This window comes from Panthera pardus, unplaced genomic scaffold (assembly GCF_024362965.1).
Source record: "Panthera pardus isolate Hobbes unplaced genomic scaffold, ASM2436296v1 HiC_scaffold_16, whole genome shotgun sequence".
Lineage (NCBI taxonomy): Eukaryota > Metazoa > Chordata > Mammalia > Carnivora > Felidae > Panthera > Panthera pardus.
The window spans coordinates 2,447,548-2,466,363 of NW_026526721.1; the positions used below are offsets into that span (position 1 = coordinate 2,447,548).

General features: G+C 62.2%; 1 protein-coding gene across 4 annotated transcripts in view; it reads right to left on the minus strand.

Annotated features, from left to right (window-relative positions):
- AGPAT3 (1-acylglycerol-3-phosphate O-acyltransferase 3) overlaps positions 1 to 18,816 on the minus strand; it is an 80,435-nt gene that overhangs the window by 27,262 nt on the left and 34,357 nt on the right. The window contains exon 1 of one of the 4 annotated variants that reach the window (XM_053902997.1): positions 16,800 to 16,917. The exons of 1 other annotated variant lie outside the window; for it this stretch is intronic. The gene's annotated coding sequence lies outside the window, so the exon portion shown is untranslated. Of the gene's footprint in view, positions 1 to 6,643; positions 7,086 to 10,185; positions 10,314 to 16,799; positions 16,918 to 18,816 lie in introns of those variants that run through there. 2 more of the 4 variants (XM_053902998.1, XM_053902996.1) reach the window with 2 other exon arrangements.

Below are 18,816 nucleotides of genomic sequence, written 5' to 3' on the forward strand. Positions count from 1 at the left end.
ACTGTGTTTAAAATTTCTTATTTTTTTACATTTATTTATTTTTGATAGGCGGAGACAGAGCACAAGTGGGGGAGGGGCAGAGAGAGAGAGAGAGAGAGGGAGACACAGAATCCGAAGCGGGCTCCAGGCTCCGAGCTGTCAGCACAGAGCCCAACGCGGGGCTCGAACTCACAAACCACGAGATCATGACCTGAGCTGAAGTCGGACACCCAACCGACTGAGCCACCCAGGCTCCTCTCTACTGTGTTTAATACATTTCAATAAATAGAATACAAAATTAACTTAAAACCATTACGGGAATCAGGAGGCTCTTTTAGCATCACATATCTCCTCAACCAGTGGGTGAAAAGAGGCCATTAAACAACAGGCCAACCTCCCCTCCGGGCCCACGAGTACCGTGCAGCCACCGTGGGCTCCCTCCCGCCACACCGCTCCTGGTGAGAATCGAATCCCAAGATGGGATCTAAGGCCCCAGATATAAGCCATAAAGGAACCCCATCCCCTCTTGGAGTGACTGGTGTGGGCCGTGAGGCCCAGTTCCAGGCAGGGGGACACGGGGGGCGGGGGGGGACAGGGGAGACGTCCATAGGTACTTGCAAGAAGGCGTCTGTTTTAGGACAAGAGACAAATCCCTCTGGGACGCCCTCTGCCCTTCTGCCCCGAGTGAGGAAGGGTGGCTCAAGGTCAGCATGAAGCAACACATATGAGGCCTAAAGGCCCAGAGTGTGGAAGACACGGGTCCTGCGAGGCCGAGACCTCGCAGGCAGAGACGACCAGTCGCACGCATCTAAGCCACCGTTTCTGGGACGCCAGCACGCGGGTCTAGGTGTCATACCCAGGCGCTCCATCAAAGCCTGCTGAGTGCATGATGCGTGTTTACCGCACGTGCACCGTGACAAGCGTCACCCAGTCCCCGGGAGCATCCAGGCCGGAACCCTTGGGTCAAGAGCGGCGGAGCGCCACAGATGGCCCCCAGAACCTCATGCTCCGGCACACTCCGAAATGTGGCCACTTTATAAATTTCACAGAATTTCGCCCCCGGGACCAAGAGAAGTCAACTTGGACTCCACAATCCTCCGACTTTTCCGTGGGCCCTGCCCTTCCCCGCGCGGCTCTGGCTGGAACGGAGTACGTTGTCAGTAAGGACGTGCCGACTCCAGGGTTTTCCCCTTCTCACCGCTCCCCAATCCCTGCTGGCTCCTTTGTAAGTAGCTCCTGTAGTAAAGCCTCCTCCCTCTGAATACCATTTCCCCTCTATCAGGACCAGAGAGACACAAAGAATGAAGACAGAAATCACGGCAGTCCTGAGATAGACCAGGTTTCAGAAAATGGAACTTCTGCTGATCCTTTGTGAAAAGATTACTTGAGGGTGTAGTCCAGCGAAACAGGAAGGAAAGAGAAAGACATGGGATTTAAGACAAAGAACTCACCCCATTACGCAATGGAAGGAAACGCCGGGATAAACACCCGTAGGTGGCCCGGAAAGAAACTGCTCCAAACTAGAACCAGAGATCTTTCAAGAACAAAGAATTTGTTCCACAAAGAATACGATTAAGGAGCTAGAAGATTTTGGTATTGAAGGAGAAATAGGTTTCTTTTCTCAAAAATAAAAACGAAGCAATTAACATTTTCAAGTAACCAAAAAAAACCCTGCCAGGAAACTGTGGTGCCGACAGAGATCGCACTAACACGGGGCGTGGGTTTCTACGGTTGGCTTCACGAGCAACTTCCTCCTCCAAGCAGCACAGACTTAATGACGGGATTCTCATGCCTTCTCTGTGGCATCGGCAGGGACTGATTCATTAAAAGTTTTATTGTGAATGCTGTTTCTGGACTTTCAATATTTGAAATCGACCTACAAAAGAAGCGTGGAGAACTCAATTATAACGACCGCACAGATACGAATGTCGTAAACCCAAGTTATTTTACACAGAGCAGGTCAGGAGGGCTTTGTTCCAGTTGATTCAACCCAAAGTGAGAGTTCAAGTATACTGAAGTATTAGGGGAAGAGCAAAATAACTAAAAATAATGCTAACCCAGCAAACTCGGGGGCGGTGAGGAGTGACAGGTGCCTGTCACACGCGCAGGGAAGCAAAAGTCTAGAGCCGCGCCTGGCACGCGGTGGATGGACACTTGGTAAATATCGGCGAGAGAACTGGGTGGGTTAGTGAGTCACGGAAGGGAGCATCAGCAAACGGTCGGGAATCAGTGGCCGGACGGCTTTGGAGCCACGACCCTGAGAACCAGAGTGAGGAAGGGACGGATGGGAGCTCACTTTCCTTTAAACCGGGCAGGCTGCCAACTCAGAGAAATGCAAATATAAAGCGATTTAAGGTCTGGGTTAATGCCGACCGCGAAATAGCACCTTTAAAGGTGAAAAGAGTCCTCGTGTAACTCGGTCAAGGGAAAATGACCTGCAGGTCTCAGCTCAGCGGACTCGTTCGAGGGGCCCCCACGCCCACCGTGGGTTTCTCCACCGAGGAACGGGGGCAGGTGTGCACTGGGCCCAGGGCTCGGCCAACGGTTCTTGTCCCGTGTCTGTGGCCTCAGCGCGTGACGTGATCGTTCTGAATTTCGGTTTCTGACTTGAAAGTGAGGGTAAGAGGACCTTTACTACCAGAACCACGGGCTGGCTCCAAGGATGAAATAAGGGCAGGTAGGAGTGTCCCTGAAAACTCGTCAGGGTTTCATAAACACACCGGGTTCTGAAGGAGCCTTCGTAAAAGTGCCGCTTTCTGTACCAGTGACAGATATTTAAGTCATCGCGACCATTGGTAAAACTCCGTAACTGAGACACTGACGCCGGGAACCGACCCGCTACGAGAGGGCCTCACGGTCACATTCGTTGGGGAAACTGCACGGTGCACCCCACGCTGAGGGGGCCTGATGCACACCCAGGAGAGCCACGCTGAAGCCGCGGTCTGACCCGACGCTTTGTCAGTGAGGCTCTGAAGCTTCTGTGATTCGGACCCGCTTTCCCTCAGGCAGCCGACATCAGTGAGATTTTAATTCTTTCTAAATTCGTTCTTTTTTAAGTTTATTTATTTTGAGAGCAAGAAAGACAGTGTGAGTGGGGAAGGGCGGGGGGGGGGAGAGAGAGAGAGAGAGAGAGAGAGAGAGAGAGAGAGAGAGAGAGAATCCCAAGCAGGCTCCACACTGTCAGGGCAGAGCCCTATGTGGGGCCCGAACCCATGAACTGGGAGATTGTGACCTGAGCCGAAATCAAGAATCAGACGCTTAACCGACTGAGCCACCCAGGTGCCCCTAATTCTTTTTTTTTTAAGGTTTATTTATGTATTTTGAGAGGGGGGGCGGGAGGAAAGAGAGAGAAAGAAAGAGAGAGAGAAAGAGAGAGAGAGGGAGAGAGAAAATCCCAAGCAAGCTCCAAGCTGTCATCGAGTCAGAGCTCGATGTGGGGCTCGATCTCATGAACCGCGAGATCATGACCTGAGCTGAGGTCAAGAGTCGGATGCTCAACTGACTGACCACCCGGGCACCCCGAGATTTTGATTCTTTACACACACACACACCTTGAAGGCCATGGTAGAAACCTCTATCGGACATGGTTGTAAGTCACTAACTTTTAAAAGTAGCTGCTGTTGTAACTTCAAGTAAGGGCTTTGGTGCCAGTGTGTCTTTCCAGAAAGAGCCCAGAGAACCCAGAGCCATACTTCGGCTGCGATAACGGGGAAACTTATCAACAAAGCAGCGTGGGGGAGCCGCTGCCCGGGGCGCTGCCTACGCCAACGACGAGCTTGCAGGGACGGGACCCGCGGGGGTGTGCGGGCAGCGCCGGAAGTGAGGGCGCCCCAGGCCTCCCCTAAACGTCTCTGTCCCTCGTAAAGATGTAAAACATCTTCCCCTGTGCAGCTGGTTCTTAGCGGCAGGAATCTGCGCTCCTTAAAACGAGGAAGATCCCTAAACCAACATATGAAATGCCACTTAGGCCAGTGAACTTGTTAAACATTTGAGATACAGAGGGAGGGCGGCCCAGCTCTTCCTAAGGTCTCCTCAGAGGGCACGAGGTCAGAGGCCGGGTGACGGGCGGGGAGGCGGGGCTCCGGCCCTGATGTTATTCAACAATTTAAAGAAGCACAGACGAGGTCCCTGTGCGTTTCACGGTGAGCGTGACGTCTGAAAGGGGGTACGTGCCGGCGACGTTGCCGAAGAGAAGTAACGGTGGGCGACCAGAGGCGGTGAGTGTGCGCTTGGGGGAACCCACGCCTCCCTATGTCTGTCTCACGGGTGGGTCCTGGGGGTCTTACACCCAGAAGCGAAGCCAGGCTTTCTCAGAGAAGCACGGTCGCCTCCCTGGCTGCTGCGCCCCGACGTCACCCTGCTGACAGACCTGCAGGGGGGAGGAGGGGGGACGCTTCCGAAAGCGGCGCTCCGGCACGGGGCCGGGGCCATGCTCTGGCCGCGTCCGGCCTCTTGCTAGCGAAGGGCTCACCTCCGGGCACGTGGAGAAGCCCACCACGGAGACGGTCCTCGCCGGCAAGAGGGCAGCGGACGAGAAGGTCTCTCTCCTGGATGCCGTGACGTCTGCAGAGGACAGCCGTAGCCGTCTGAGCAGGGCCGGGCCACACGGCAGAGCCTCGGAAAGAAGTGGGTCTCTGATGGCATCTTGGAGCCCAGAGTCCTATTCCCTGACCCTGAGCTTCTCCTGGAAGTGCTCACAAACTCGCACAGCCGGAGGCATCTTGACCAGAACAGAGCACTCCTCTCCAGCACCTTCCGGGGAGGGGCTCCCCCTCGGTGCCGGTCACAGCGCCCCAGAAGCCCAGGCTGGCTGAGCGCACGCCAGTCTGGGTGGGACTCCGGGCCCGGGGGGACTGGCGGCCGAAAAGGCAGCACTTAAGCCCAGCACAAACTGGGGAGGAGAACGTTCTGTAGACCCAGGGCAAGAAAACCTCAATGTTTTCTCCCAGTTCTGAGCGTGGGGGACAAGGACAGGGACGGGGGCGGGGGAATGGGGGCACAGCTGGGGCTGCTCAACTCTGCCAGCCAGATCACAAGAAGCTGCAAAAACATTGTTCCATCTGGGTTTCTGTCCACGTGTGGATGGAGTGACTACTGAGTGGCTGGGGCAAGCGTCAGGACCGAGGGGACCCGGCGAGCCCGTGCCCTCGCCAGCACACCGCAGCTGGCCAGCCTTCAGAGCCACACGAGCTGCCTCTCCTCTCCTGGCCTCCACTCGCCATCGATTACCAGGACAGGGGTGGGGGGCAGGGGGGCACCTTTGCTGCGACACACCCCTGGGCTGGTGGACCCCTCCCCTGGCCGAGAGCATCTGGAAGTTTACCATGAAAGTAAGTGATCACTCGTCCCCTGGGGGCCCCAGCGGGGTCCGGGGAACCACCTGGCCAAGACCCGGAGCTCCTTCAATAGGGGACAAAAGTCCTTCCTTCCCTCACCTGGGCCAATTCTTCCCCTGATTCACCCCTGTTACCTTTCTGTGGTCCCGTGTAACTCTTTGTAAATTTTATCAATCGTTTTCACGTAAGATCTAAAATGCAAATAACTCCCGGGCATAAATTCATTCTGCACGGTAAGTGATACAGAGTTGGGGAGGAAGGGGCTCCCAGCTCCCAGCTCCCAGCTCCCAGTGGGCAGGAAAGGGCCTTTATGTCCTGGACGGCAAGGCAGGGGCTGCGTAGGCACGGAGCCCCCGAACACACCGTGTGCAGCGCCCTCCGCACCGTCAGAACAGAAGTGATAATCGGATCAACAGAAGGGAAAGCCTCGGGCAAACAGAATTCCCAGCCAGACCGTGTGCTGAAGAAAACAAAACTAATCTGGGTCAGAACCTTCACAAGAGCCAACGTCTCAATGTCTCTTCACCGGAAATAACCCCATTTTCTGGCCCTAAAAAATGAAGTCAGCCACAGACCTGGGGTTTCGGGTCTCCCCACCGGCCACCTTGACGACATCCAGCACCGGGCGGGGGCCGGCTCCACCCGATGGCTCCCATCCCCGTGCCCCGGCTACAGACGGTCACGTGCAGACAGGGCACACGGTTTCCCATTCTACAGATGGAAACAGGTGGCCTGGAGCACACGCGCCCCATTCACCATCGCGGCCTGGTGTGGGGTCGGGCTGGACCCGAGTCTCGGGAACCCCAGGCCGGTGGGGTCAGCACCACCTCTCGGACTCCCCACCTCTCAGCAAGAACCAGTGTGCGCGCGGGTCACGACAGCCAGAAAGGGTTGCGAGTGACTCACCGCAAAGCAGCTCAGCCTGCCTGGGTACAGCAGGGTGGCCTCTCCGTGATGGAAACTACCACTTTCCACTTCATCGACGGACCACCCCGTGAGCCCCCCGCGCCCACGGCGGGGTAAGAGGTCGGGGAGCACCAGGAAGCTGACGGAGCTGCTCCTGGCGCCAGGCGCCCGGCCCCGGAACCTTCTCCAGGAACGTCCCAGAACGTCCCGGAGACACGTTCACGGCAGGGCGAGGTGGGATCTCCCTGGGCCGAGCCCCGGACGCAACCGGCAGGACTGACGCTGACTTCCCTGCCGACCACGAGGGCCCCTTCCCAAGCGGGAAGTTTGTGGCACACGGAGAACAGGAGGGGAAGCGGAAGAAAAGCGAGGCCTGGGGCCCCTGCGCAGGGACGGCCCAGAGCCCGCCAGGCCGTACTCACCAGTAGAAGTAATAGGCCAGGGCCACGGCGACCAGGGCGGTGCACACGCCCGAGAAAAGGCAGGCTGAGTAGCTGGACAGCATCTTCGGACCCCCGGAACCCTGTGCCCGCGAAAGCCCGACAGAAGGAGACCGGCGGCCTGAGCAGCGTCAGCCCCTGGCCGGCGGATAAGGAAGAGGGATTACGCCCAGACTATGGCGCCCGTGTCCGACGGGCCGGGGCCACCAGGACCATCTGCTCAGCCCCAAGGGGAACACACACACTTCCAGGCACCGCCTTCCCCCCGCCCCAGGCCCCTGCAGGCCTCACAGAGCAGCCCAGACGAAAACAGGACTCCCTAAATGCCAGCCTCCCCCCACCTGCTGCAGGGGCCCGCGGGGCCACTAATCCAATAAGCAGCTTTGCCGGGAGCCACCGTGAGCTGCTGGTGTCACGGGGCCGGGCCGGGACGCGGGTCAGCGGCCCACAAGCACACACCGTCTCCCCTCCACCTCTCCGAAGCCACAATGGCACGACCCCAACACAGCGCGGCCTGGGGGGGGGCCGTGGGGTCAGCTAGTGACGGGGAGCCTGTGCTTGGGCCACCAGGTAATGGACAGACGTCCTGTACTCGGGGCCGGGTCCCAGCCCACAGCTGCCGACAGGGGAGGGCTCCTGGGGGGAAAGCCACACGTCTTACTCTTGGGGAGTCTGTGTTGGAGGAACTGAGGGAAGGTGGGGGGGTGTGTGCCTCTCCCCCGTCTCCTTGAGACTTGGGATCTGTGACGGGGCTGAGGCGAGATCAGGTGACCCAAGGACAGAAGCGTCACCCCACAAAACCCGCTCCCAGTGAAGAAGGCCTCAGCAGACACCTGAGGAAGCGGGGTGGGGGGTGGGGTGGGGAGGTATTTGATCATGAGGGCGTCTTGAGGATTCTTCTGGCCGGAGAACCTTCCTCGGGGCTAGGGCGCGGTCCCAGGGGGAAATGAAGTCACTACTGTCACTCTCCTACACAGGAGACTGGGCCAGCGCTCCCACCCTGCACCTCCCCCGTCCCCTGTCCCCCCGGGCACCACAGTGAATCTACAGCACAGGAACTCCCGTGGGACCCTGAGGCGGCAGGTTCTGGGGCTTCTGGACGGGTCACTGCAAGGCTCCTTCTAGAAGCATCTGTCATCTAGCTTCTGGCCTGACACGTCTCAGGAGAGAAGGCGGGTCACTACCCTGCACTCCGTCCACTGGAAGGGGCTTCAGAGGATTGTCCTGAGCACCGTCTTGCTGGCTAAGGCTTTTCCAAGTCCTTAATCCCGGGTGCTGGCGGCCTTTGGCGGACTGGCTCTAACGTAGCCATGCCCGTCCTCCCGGGACGGCGGGGCCCTGGAGGTGCCGCTCCCTGCCAGGTGCCCGGACCGTTGCCTCTCCAATGGGTCACGAAAAGAAAGCCCTCCTCTCCCAGAGTGCCGTTCAGGACGTGCGTCCGCAGAACCAGCCCGTGGGGGACCTCGGTGTGTGACGCGTGAGGACACGGGCCTGGGGGACCATGAGGCCCACCCCCCAGCCAAGGTCTCCGTGCAGGGTGGCAGGTGGCCCTGACTCGTCCCGTGAGGACCTTCTGAGGCCGGACGGGCCCTGCCCTCCTTGGGAAAGGCTTCCGTTGGGCGCTCCGGCCTGACCTCTGGGGCGTGGCCGTGATGACTCGTCTTGAGTGGAAAGTGGGTCACAGACCCCTCCCGGCTGCCCCCGCGGCCCCCCAGACACACCTCCCAAACTCCAGCCCCTGAGACCGGGGGCCGCGCCGTCCAGGCCCGGGAGCTGCCCCCCAGCCCCCCTCCCCGCACCCTCTCCCCACCCTCACCCCCGCCACCGCCCTCCCTCGAGGCTCTCGTTCTCCACACCTCCTCGTTAGGTTGAGGAGAACAAAGCTAATTTGAACGTATTGCACAAGAAAGCATCACGGGAACGTAGTCTCCGGATTATTTCCCTGCCCCTGAACGTTAGTGATTCCCGCCAAAAGGGTGAAAGAGCATGTGCTGGCAGGAGTTCTTGGCGCTGAGAGCAGCCACGGGGAAAAAGTATCCTTTAAAACTCTGTAACACTTCCTCAGAGGAAACAGTTTCTCCCCGTGCAGTCAGTCGGCACACTCCAGTCCCCCTGCTTGACTGGTGGTGACCACACCCGTCGGGCGGGGCCACGCGCAACGGCAAGCATGTTGTGATTGTTATCGTGTGGTCCCAGAGCAGGTTCTCTGCTACCCCCGCTGACCCTGGGGCCAGCAGGGATCCTGTGAGGAGGGGGCCGGACAGCCGGAGGGGGCCCGCAGAGCCCCCGGCGACAGCCAGACGCTCCTCCGTCTGGTACCTGCTGGGCTCCTGCAAACGAGGAACCCACCAACCGCAGCCCAGACAGAAAGGAGATCAGAGAGACGACCGCCAGAAAGTTCGCCAAGCGCAGCCACAGGGAGGGCAAGTGGCGGGCAAGCCGGGGCGCACCGAGGGCAGTGCCTCCCTCCACCCTCCGGGATGGACCCACGATCCCCCTATCCCTGCAGGGGAGGGACGGGGGGGGTTGCGGCACAGCCGGCCCTGGGCTCCCCGCTCCCCGCCAGCCTCCCCGTCCTGTTCTCTGTGCTCACCGCCAGCAGAGCTCTGGCCGTCCCCGGCCCACCCTGACCCCACACAGAAACCGGGAGCCCCTGCCACCAGCTCCTGCAGTCCTGGCCCTCAGGGGGGACCCCACGTGGAACCTGCCGGAATCGGGTGCTTGCTAACAGTGTCGTGTGAGAGAGGCCACACGGGCCACGCCCAGACACGCTGCTGAGGGGCCACGGGGGGCCCTGCCCACGTGCATGAAGCCACACCCACATACACGCTGAGGCCACGCCAAGCGACAGATGCTACTGCAGACCAACCATGCGGCGATCCCGACGGCTCTGCCCTCGGCACGACTGCAGCTCTGAGTCCCTCTGCCCCAAATCCCCAAAGAGCTGGCAGCCTGGGGTCCGAAACGCGGCCCTCTGAGCGCCCCGCTGCCCCCAGCGTGGCCAGTTCCACCCCAGGCCCCCAGGAGTGAATCCGGCCGCTCCCAGGGGCGGGACGGCACATCCTGGCGCTTGTCCTGATGTGTCCACGCCTCGACGCGAGCTAAATCACGGCTGATCGCTATTTCCCACGTGTCACCAGAGACACTGCTGATCCTCAGGCCGTGCTGCCTCCACACCCAGTAGAGCAGCCACAACGTGGAGCTTCCGGAAGGAAAGATGCTGGGGACCAAGCACTGTGCTGCGGGCCCTGCCTCACAGACACGCCGGCCCCGGCAGTGAGACTCCCCCGCCCCCCCATACACCGTCGTCCGCGTGTTAGGTTAACGAGGTGCTCGGGGAACGCACCACCTCACCGGCCTGCCTTCCAGATCTCCCTCGGCCTCAGACCCGGGAAGAAGCCTCTGGATGCCAGCTACACAAACACTCTAGAGCAACAGGGAGAGAAGCTGCCAGAGGCCCTCACTTAAGACTCCCCACAAGGCCTCACCGGGGCCCCTCCTGCTGGCAGAGTCGCGACCCCGACCCCGTTCTCATGCCCGGGGCGTCGTCCCTCCCGCTGACCGCTTGGGCACGGGCTCCCGCCGCTTTCCGCAGCCCTTCTTCGGAAAGGCTCTGAGTTCCTTGAGCTTTCTCTGTTGGTCCCGGCACGACGCAGGAGGAGGCCGCGCTGTGGCCCCAGCACCAGCCAGCCAAGTGCCCTCCAGTCCCTCGCAGGACACGACCGACGGATGCCTGCTGCTCCACGGGGACCTGGCCGCGGGCGCCTGAGGGAGGCCGGCGGTGCCGTGTTCAACCTGGTCTGCCTCCCGCAGCTTTAAATACACGAACAAGTCGGGGGGGGGAGGGGAGCAGACATCAAGGCCCACTCGCGACAAGCCTCTTTGCTTCGACTCACCCTGGGGTCAAGGAGCCGGCGGTGGCGCTTCCAGGAGTGAGGCTGGTGCTCCCCGGGAGGCTGACAGTGTCCTTCCAACCCACACCGGGACGCGTGGGGAGCACGGGTTGCCATGCAAACCAAACACGGGTAAACAGCCTGAGGTGTGCACACAGGGAAGCCAGCGGCCAAATCTCAAGCGCTTTGAAGCACATTCGGAAACTCTTGTGCCAGACGCTGTGCGGCTTGTGGTCACCGCGCGGTGTGGACACGGGCGGGTCGGGGTGAACACGCACGGGGGCGTCCGGCAGCGGGTGTCCCGGGGCAGCGCCTCACTCTTGGGGAGCGCCTCGCTCGTGAAGGGCGGGCCCGGAGGGGACCAGCCGGACTGAGACACGGGGGTCGCCCTGCTCAGCCTCCCGAGGACACGTGACCCGGCTCGCTGGCCCTGGGCCACCTCGGGCACCGGGCATCGGGATGACGAGAGTGCACTCATCTTTTCAAGACTGCGCTTGGGACTGGTTGCCAAGCTGTGCAGCCTCTGAGATGCAGCTACAGGCCAGGGGCGGGTGACGGGCGGAGAGCTGTGCACACGGCACCGACGCACCTGCCGGGACAAGGGGTCTGGTCAACGAGCAACAACACCCCGGCTGGCACCAAGGAGCGGCTGGCCCCGCGTCCCCTCCACACACCGCGGACACGGGCGTCAGCGCACAGAACCGGGAAGCGCCCGCGCGGGGAGTGCCCAGGGGCTCCGTCTGTGGGCCCGACGTGCCAGCCTGGTCTCTCTGACACGCGGCGAGCATGGGAGCCGGTTTGCAGAGCCCCGCTGTCCCAGGCGATGGTGGCAATAAGGACACGGTTGCATCGAAGGCGCCTGTCGTTCCCAGGGGTACCATAGCCGGTGGGGGGGGGGGGGCTCAAGGGGACGAGAGAAGCTGGGCTGGACCCCGGCCTCCTACCTCTCTGGGCCAGCCGGGGGCTGGACGCTGTGGGGCAGGCCGAGGGCCCAGGGGGAAGGGCCCCAGGCTGCTCTGCCGGGTGGCAGGAAGGCTGCTCTCCTGAGCTGGCTCCTGGGTGTCCTTCCCGTTTCCCCACACATATTCCAGAGAGGTGTGCTTTCCTGCTGTCCCATGTCCCTCTCAGGAGCACGGAGCCGGGGGGGGGGGGGGAGGTGGCCAGAGCACCCGCGAGCACCCGGGTCTGAGCCCCCGACCCTCCCTGCCCCTCCCCGCAGAGGACTTGACTCTCTCCTCAGGGAAACTGCCACGCCCAGCTGCCCCGAGCAGGAGCCCGAGTTCCGGAACTGCAGTCGAGATGCTCTAACGCCAGCTGGAGTGCACAGTCCCGTGCAGGGTGACAGCCGTCTAGAACCGTCACCGTCACGGGGCGTCCCGATGCCCCCGTGCTCGTTCAGTCTTCGCGGCACCCTCAGGAGGTGAGCTCTCATGAGAGTCATTTCGCAGATGAGGAAACTGAGGTACAGAAACGCTAAGCCACCTGCCCAGAGTCACGCGGCGAGCACGTAGCAGAATCAGGATTCTAACGCAGGCCGAGTACCCGTCAAAGCACCGCTTCCACGAGCAGGAACTGTGTCGTCAACAACCGGGACGCCAAGCCAACCGGAAACGCCCATTCTCCCATCGCACCCACCGAGAGGCCGGTCTCCCCCACGGCTGAGAACACGGGCTCGAGGCAGGAGCGGTGCCTGCCACGGCTCACGAGGAGGGCAGCGGAGGGCCCCGCAGGGAGACCGGCCACGGGAGGGGCGCTCCCTGGCGGGATTCTACAGCCAGGCCTGCGAATGAGACGTGTGAAGTCACAACACCCCCGCTCTGGAGCCCTAAGGAGATTCTGTAAGTTGGCAGGGAGTAGGACATTCTTGCTGTAAAATGTGAAACCAGGCAGAGGCAGGGTGTGAAAGGGAGATCAGCCTTCGTCCCACGCCAGGCCCGGGGCCGGCGGCTGGTCTTCTGATGTCTGTACTTTCCCAACTCTGGCTCGCACTTGACACGGTGGCCCCACCCCGGTTTTCCCGCCCGGCGCCACCTGCTAGGGACTGAGGGTTTGCGCCCCGGCAAGCGCACGGGCTGGAACCTGACCACCGAGGTGACGGCGCGGGGAGGTGGGGCCTTCGGGCCTTGTGATCAGGTCACGAGAGGGGAGCCCCCGTGGTGGGGTCAGTGCCCTTCTCAAAGAGACCCCAAGAGCTCCCCTGCCCCTCCCCACACGAAGATACAGAGAAGCCGCCGGCTGTGAAGCAGGAAGGGGCCTCCCCAGACACGGAACCTGCCGGCACCTTGATCTCGCTTTCAGAAGCATGAGAAAGAAATGTCTGTGGCTCACAAGCCGCCTGGGCCGCGGGATTCTATTCGAGCGGCCTCCAGCGGAAGGTACCGCCGGCTGTGTGGCAGGTGACGGCAGGGACGATGGTGTGACAGCCGGCACGAGGCAGGGACTCATGGCTGCCCAGGTCCCCAGCTGCAGGGGTTCTCAGAGACCCCTCTGGGCACCCCACCTCCCGTAGCCCCCACAAGTGCCCCTGTGGCCCTTCCCTGTTCCAGCTGCCCGGGCCTCGGATGTCGGGTTGCAGCAGGGAACCGGGGAAAGAAGTCAAATTTATTTTGGAAAATGAGTTGATTTTTGTAAGTTTTATGAGAGATAGTATCTTCAAAAGAGATTATTCTCACGGCCCTGCCTGGTCTGCCGAGCCCGGCAGCACCCGGCACCTTGTCCTTGTGCCATGCGTCTGGACCGACACAAACTGTGCCCACAAATCCCGCTGGACCCGAACAGACCAGCTGTGAGCACAGAGACTGGCAGTCTCGCCCGACGCCACGCTCGACCGCGGCCACCCCTCCTGTGCCACCCTTGGGCTCTTTGTCGGGAGCAGCCGCTGGAGGCGGCTCACCTCCGCCACCTTCCCAGGACGCCAGGTGACCAGGGACCTTCTCTCAAGCACATTCCTGCCCACCTTTGCTCAAAAGAGGTCTTTGCACCCACTGTAAACGCCCCACAGACAGCTGACTCACCCCTATCTCTGGGGCCAAGATGCAAAGCCTGCAGCCCCCTCTGCAGACTTCTGATTGTGGGTGTCCCCGGCCCTCCCCGCTGCCTGCTGGTCTGAGGGACCGGCCACGGCACCCGTGTGGGTGGACGCGCATCCTCGGACACCCGGGGGCTGGCATCTGGCCCTCCTGTCACCTCCCAGGGCTGCCGTTCACCACCACCCTCTGAGCCTCCCCCAGCGTGTGCTGGGGTCCGCGGCTGCCCCCGCCGGAAGGAACGTCCGCCCCGTCTGACTCTGGGGTTTGGGATCAAGAAGCATTGGGACACTGAAGCCACACTGTGCAGAAGGTCGGTGACAAACTGGCTTTTCACCTCATCTCCTGGCATTGAATTCAGCTCCCCCCCCCACCCCCTCCCCCCAGACAGCGTCACTAGCTCACAGCCGGGGCTGCGTCCAGGTCCCGTCTTGTCTTAGCAGGTGAGCATCTGAAGCAGCCACGCCCTCACGGGGTCCCTCCAAAGTGCTTCCCCAAACAAGCTTCATCTGGAGGGAAGCCCAGCTCCGGCTGCAGGCCGCCCCGCCTTCTCTCGTCACCCTGACCGTGAGCCTTCTCTGCCTCCGTGCAGCTGCACCTGTCTGGCCGTCTGGGGCCCTCGCTCTAGAACAGGGACAAAAGACTTGAGGCCCTCGCTGTGTTGTGATGTCGGGAACGCACAGCTCAGACAGAGGGCCAGCCGACAGCCAGGCTCGTCCCGCAAGGTCGAGGGGCTGTGTCCTTCCTGCCCGCCCGGTTCCTCTCCTCAGCAGGACACCCCGCGCCAGCCCCGAGTTCCCAGCACAAGCCGGCCGCGCGTGTCTCCGTCTACCGTGGGGCACTTCCCTCCCTGGGGTGTGTCCTTCAGTGCCATTCCTGGGCCGGGGCAGCCACCTTGGTCTGAGCTCGTCTGTTGCTGGTTGGGGGGGGAGTGGGGGGGGGGGGGGACACGTGCTCTCACATTACCTGCCGCAGCAGAGCCTCTGGGTGGCCCGTGTCTTCACCGGCGGGCCCCACGTGCTTCCCGCAGGCAGCAGAAACCCTTCCCGCGGCCCCCTGCCCCGGGAGAGCCCGGCCCAGGCACACACCCCCCCACCCCGTCTCCCCGCCTGCAGTGACAAGTTCAGGGACAGCTGGCTCTTTGGGCCCAGACTCACTCCGGGGAGCTGCCCCTGTAGCTGCACAGACTTACTAAACCGTGCAGAGCTACGCAGATATCTGTGCAAAACAGGGAAGGAGAGGCCGTCATTCCTGTTAGCGTCGGGCTGAGTCCTCCACCAACACTTGTAAAGACAAGGGGCCGGTGGTTATGTCACATAAGGGAAGGAACACGTGAGAAGAGAGAGAACAAGCACACCGAGTCCCAGGGAGCGTGAACGCTCGCTCTCCGTGAAGAAGCCAGAGCTGGGGTCACCGATGCCGTGCCCCCGGCTGTGCGTGCCATGGGTGACGCAGACGACAGCCCGGGGCCGGCGACCCCCTCCAGCGAGGGGGCCCCAGGGCAGGCGCGCGCTGACCGCCAGGGCCGACCCCAGCACCCCCAGGCCCCTGCTCTACTGGGCCCACGCCTGGTCTCCCACGTGCTGTCGTGGGAGCTCGTGCAGCCCACTGGCCACAGCCGCTTCTGGACCAGCGCGGCGGCCCGCATCCTACAGTCCCCACACCCCCTTCCCACCCCAGGCGGCAGCGATGGTAATCGACGTCTGGTGACAAAATAAACAGATCGATGTAAGGGGGCAGGCAACTTAATTCGTGAGCAAATGTTTTCACTTCCTGCCTCCTACGCCTGGGGCGAGGCCTGGTGAGGGTGAGGCCGGCGTCAAAGCCCCGGACCCCTGGCCGGGCCGTCCAGCCCCCACCCCGCGCCACCCGGGGCCCCTGGCCAGATACCGGCTCTGCCTCTGCACCACCCGCCCCTGCTTCCGACGGACTTCGGCTCCCAGAAACTGACCCCAGGAGGACCACGATCGCTCTTCTCCACAAATGAGAACTTCCGGCCCACGTGGGTCCCGCGCACACACACTCCCTGTGTGGGTGTCTGCTCTCGGCCAGACTGGAGCCCACCCGCAGGCATCCCAAACAAGATGCTACCTCGGGTCCTGCCCCGAGCTCCAGCGCCCGCCCCCCCCCCCCCCCCCCGGAGCCACTGGCTCCGGCCGTGTGTGCGCAAGCCTGTCGGTTAAGGCAGCAGCCTGCTCGGCTGACGAAAGCAGAAGTGACAGTTAATTACCCCCTCGTCTCTCGGTGAGCATGTTACTTAAGAATTCTCCAGATTTCACAACCGCTGGCGATCAGAGCAAAGAGGCAGTGCAATTCGGGCCAAGTTTACAGGTCACCCTCCTCGGCGCCCCGGGGGCAACAGTGAGCTGTGCAGGTTGTTTAAACGCTCTCGGAGCTGCGTTAGAAAGTGACAGGACAGGGGCGCCTGGGTGGCTCAGTCGGTTACAAGTCCGACTTCAGCTCAGGTCGTGATCTCGTGGTTCAGGAGTTTGGGCCCCGCGTCGGGCTCTGTGCTGACAGCTCCGAGCCCTTAGGATGCCGTGTCCCCCTTTCTCTCTGCCCCTACCCTGCTCGCCCTCCTTCTCTCTCTCAAAAATAAACAAACACTGAAAAAAGTGACAGGAGAAGGTGAAGTTAACGTAATGGTGTGACTTAACCCAATGCGGCCAAAACACCCCCCTCTCCACCCGCGATATCGCCCCTGCCCTGCCGGCCTCCGGAGTCCGCGTGCCGGCTCGCAGCGCCTCTCAGTTCAGCCCCTGGCTCTGCGGGCTCAGCGGCCACGTGCGAGCCGTGGCATCGGACATTGGACCGTCGCGCTCTGCTGTTTGTTACTCCAGCGACATCTGTGGCAGATAAGAGCCTCTGGCCACCCTCACCGGGGAGACAGCACCGGCTCAGAGATCCCCCCGCCTCGCGGCCTGACCGATCCCAGCGTCGAGTCTCAGGCACCGGCGGGGGCCGGACGACAGGTCGCATCAGAACATCTGTCTGCCCTCCCCTGCAGCTCAGGGTCAGAACTTGGCGGCCAGCTCTCCTGCAGGAAGGGCCAAGGCGGGGGCTCCCCGGGGAAATAACCACGCCCCGCCCCGCTCTTCGGGGAGCCCGCGGGGTGCAGACGCGGAGATGGAGGGGTCTGAGGTGCAGCCCAAACACCGGCTGGTCCCCGGCAGCCGCGGCACCTCCTTCCAACCAGAGAGCAGGGCGCCGCGCCCTTACCTGTGACCTGCGGGCTGGCGGACGTGCAGAGCAGTCCCTGGAAAGCGGCGGGTGTGCACGGAGCCAACGGCTTTTATCCTGCCTGCAGCCCCTCCCCATCAGGAGCCTCCGGGAGGCGGGGTCTCCAGGGATGTCCTTTTCACCCATGACCTACACTCTGTAACCAGGAAGGCAGACACAGCCAGCAGGGTGGCCCGGGGCTGCCGCTGCCCACGTCCAGCCGGACCTGCACCAATCAGGGAACAGTCCTGCTCCAGACGGTGGCTGTGCCCTTCTCCTTATTCTTATTTTCAGAGACACTGAAAGCCGGGACCTGAGAAGCAACCCCCACGCTGAAAACCGGAACTGGGTGCGGAGCACGGCGAGGAGGGAAGGGCCGGGATGCCCCTTCCTATCAAACCGGGTCAAAGGTTCTGGAATACTGACCACGAAGCAAGAGGTGGGAAGGAGTGGGCTGCCCCTCCCCCATCCACTGTCCCTCGCCTCTGTACCAACAGGACGGCCCAGGCAGGTCACCAGCGGCCAAGGAGGGAAGGTCCCAGTCCCCTGGGACAGGGGACAGGGAGGCCACTAGGTGGAGCCTGGGGAGAGCTTTCAAAAGGCAGTAAGGGCCCAGGTGTGCCCTTCTGCTCCTTCCTACTGGAATGCAGATGAAATGGCCAGGAGGAAGCAGCCCCCGGGAGACCAGCAAGCCATGACCAGCAGCACAGAGGCTGCAGGCTGCGAGTGAGGTCAGAGGGAGCCTGCCTGGCCCCGGGCTTGCTATTAACGGGAGAAAAGCTGACCTGCGTGGATCTGTTACCACACTTGCACGCAGACTGAACGTGTGCCTAACAGACAGCACACACGTGCTGCATCATCGGTGAGGACGACCCTGAGCTGTGTGGGAATCCCCCCTTTCGTGAACATGGAGATGCTCAGAACCCCAGGTCCTTTCCAGAAGGACGAGGTCCACACTGGAACAGATCCTGGGTCTGAGCTCCTGTCCACAGACAGCCAAGGAGGCTGTGCCCAGCACGGCCCCCAGGGACAGTGGACCCCTTCCCTCCTCCAATGCACCCCTGCTCCCCTGCCCCCTCCTCTCCCACCAGGTAACACCGCCAGGAAGTGGCTCTCTCGGGAACACATAGGCACGCAGGCAGAGGCTCCCCCCACCCTCAGGGTGCCCTGGGGCCCAGGTCACGCCGACAAGGGACAGGCTCCTCCACACACGGCCCCCCAGCAATCCCCTGCTGGTCGTGCGAGAAGCCACCGCACCCAAGGTCCGCTGGCACCGGGCGCCGGGCTGGCTTTGGGCCAGAACCCCCAGGAGCCCCTCGACCACGCAGAGGGCTCCGCCCCCAGGACCGGAGCCCTCAGTGAAGCTCCCCTCGAGCGGCACGCGCACATGTTTTCCATTCCGGAAAGTCAGACGCGCAAATGCAACGTCTCACATGCCCATGCAGCCGCCACTGAGAGGAAACCTCCACCGAATGGTTTCAGATCTCTGTTCAGGCTCTGGGTGTTGTGTATAGTGCGCTCTGTGACGCGTATACGGCCGTGTGTACTTGTGTCTGCAGGCGTGCGTGCGGCATGTACACGTCACATCTAGGACACACAAGAGGTCGGCATCACAGCCCATCTGGCTCCTCCCGGACTCCTCCCTGGAGCTCAGGACCCTTGCACGGCCCTGCTGACAGCTCTCAGCGGGGGCCACCGCACGCGTCCGTCTGTGCACAGAAAAGGGGGCTCCGGCCCAGCCTCCTGCCTTCGGCCGCACGTCACCCGGCCCCTGACTGGCCCCAGCTCGAGGGTGCACGTGCCTGTTGTCTGCGCCTCCCACCACGCACCCAGCCCCAGCGTGAGGCTGTCCTCGCTGCGCCATGGGAAGGGTTGAGCCTGAACGCCCCCTTCACCCCGACAGCACCGCGGGGACAAGTGAATCCGGGCACACCAGCGGGGCCGCCCACCGTCGCCCCCGGGGATCGTGGCCGAGTCTCCGCCAGGCTCCCACGCTGCCCAGCCGCCCACTGGGCCC